The sequence below is a fragment of the Lytechinus variegatus genome, chromosome 15, assembly GCF_018143015.1.
Source record: "Lytechinus variegatus isolate NC3 chromosome 15, Lvar_3.0, whole genome shotgun sequence".
Classification (NCBI taxonomy): Eukaryota; Metazoa; Echinodermata; class Echinoidea; order Temnopleuroida; family Toxopneustidae; genus Lytechinus; species Lytechinus variegatus.
In genome coordinates this window covers 22,194,722-22,197,056 of record NC_054754.1, presented here as the reverse complement: position 1 = coordinate 22,197,056, position 2,335 = coordinate 22,194,722, and the positions used below count along the sequence as shown (strand labels likewise).

Genomic DNA, 2,335 nt, shown 5'->3' with positions numbered 1-2,335 from the left:
GACTATACACTTGGATGGATTGTGTTTGTTTTCATATTACTCAATCTTCTGAGTGTTATAATGTTATTTCAACATGCTTCTTTAAATGAAGGAAAGTTAAAATGCTATAACTTTCTTCTTTTAAGGGGGGAGGTATGTCATGTACATGTGCGATATTTGTCAGCGCATGGGGGCGCTCTTTGCGTATTAAAAGAAGTGTTAAGGTAACTTTACAAATTTTGTCTCTATTTTCGTCTCTTTTCGGTTTTGTATTGTTGATGTAGTTGTTGTGATAGTCGTACCAGGAAGGGTGTTCTCTTAACCTCCCCTCCCTGATATGACACTTGTTCCAATTCAAATTATTATACGGTATGAAATAATTTGTTTTAACAATTAGGAATAATATCACAGTGAGGTTGTCCGTTTTTAATTATATACTCACTTTGGTTTTTGGCAGTACATTTATTTGCACTTCATAGTTGTTCACCATGAAAATGATCTTTCTCCTGCTGGATACATCGATTTCAAGATCGACACCTGGACCCTTTATAGAGATCTAACAAAATGCAATGCAAACAAAGAAAAATAATGATTAAAAAATTGATAGAATACAAACCAATATACAACCTCGACAAATCTCGCATGAAAACAGAAGTGAATTAACACTATTTTTTTTTTTGGGGGGGGGTGAGTAACTACCAACAGAGAAATTAGAATTAAGCTTATAAAAATATTTCCAACTCCATCAGCAACAACAATTCTTCATATCACTGCCTTTAAGCAAGGCTGACACTTGCACGACTTTTGGCCACGATTTTGTCGTGGCAAGTCGTGCCATTTTGGGGCACGAACTGGGAGGCTCCCGCACTGTTTACGACTTGTTCACGCATAGTTCACTGCCACGCATCCTCCCGCATCTTCCCGACGAGTTCACGACGAGTTCACGAACAGTTTGCGCATAGTTCAAGACCCGGTCGCTAAATTTTGTCGTGACCAAAATTTTGAACATTTCACAATTCTCGTCCCGACATGGCACGCAGTCACGACGTGTCACGACGTGTTTACGCACACTTCATGCCAGTTCACGACTAGTTTGCGCATTGGCCCGACTTGAGTCTTGCCAATGCTTGACACAAAATCGTGCAGCCAGGCTGACACTTGCACGACTTTTGGCCACGATTTTGTCGTGGCAAGTCGTGCAATTTGGGGGCACGAACTGGGAGGCTCCTGCAATGTTTACGACTTGTTCACGCATAGTTCATGACAAGTTCACGACGAGTTCACGACGAATTCACGAATAGTTCACGAATGCGCGCCCGTCAGTGTGCACATTGACACGAACTGGCACGACGAGTTCACGCATATTTTGCGCATAGCTCACGCACTTCCCGCATTGGCACGACGAGTTTGTGCAATTCGGACGGTGTCGTGCTGAACTATTCGTGAACTCGACGTGAGCTGTTCGTGATCTATTCGTGGCAGTTTGTTACAGTCGTGGCATTGCGCGCACTGCCATGCACGCACTGGCATGCATCCTTCCGCATCGTCCCGACGAGTTCACGAACAGTTTGCGCATAGTTCACGACCCGGTCGCTAAATTTTGTCGTGACCAAAATTTTGAACATTTCAAAATTCTCGTCCCGACATGGCACGCAGTCACGACGTGTCACGACGTGTTTACGCACACTTCACGCCAGTTCACGACTAGTTTGCGCATTGGCACGACTTGAGTCTTGCCAATGCGTGACACAAAATCGTGCAAGTGTCAGGCTGGCTTTAATGCTTTATACTCTCTGATTCTCGGACAACAAACTTCTCTTTCTTTTTTTTACCTTATTTATGTCTTTTGCTCTGTCTTTGGCTCTGTCACTAGGGTATGTGTTGTTGTGCTGAGTTGACATTTCTATGCATGAAATGGAGAAAATATATTATTAAATTTTCCGTTAATGGGGTTCTTTATTCTCTTATAGCGGCAACACAGAAACGCTGTCAGTGAAAGTTTTGTTAGCGCTATAACAAGTCACTAACAAATCAGCCACTAACACCATGAGCAGACTGAACGCACAGAAAGCGCTGTTAGGCACAGGTGTTGTTAGTTGGTTTGGTTTACTGACAGATGGTATATTATCACTTGGTCTAGTCATCACATGGGTTAACAACATTCGGGCTGAATCTACTTAGTCCAATTCTCTTTAGGTCTAATGACCACTTGGTCTAATAGCCAGTTAGTCTAATGACCACTTGGTCTAATAGCCACTTGGTCTAATGACCACTTGGACTAATAGCCAATTGGTCTAACGACCACTTGGTCTAATTACCACTTGGTCTAATGCCCAGTTGAAGACTTGGTCTAATT

The 2,335-nt window shown here is 42.7% G+C and overlaps 1 long non-coding RNA gene across 1 annotated transcript; it reads right to left on the bottom strand.

The window, feature by feature from the left end:
* Positions 1-420: 420 nt before the first annotated feature.
* LOC121428556 lies at positions 421-1,884 on the bottom strand. Its single transcript, XR_005971809.1, has 2 exons — positions 1,812-1,884; positions 421-535 (listed from the first exon to the last, which is right to left on the bottom strand). It is a non-coding gene; the product is annotated as an uncharacterized LOC121428556 (long non-coding RNA).
* Between the last annotated feature and the right edge of the window lie 451 nt (positions 1,885-2,335).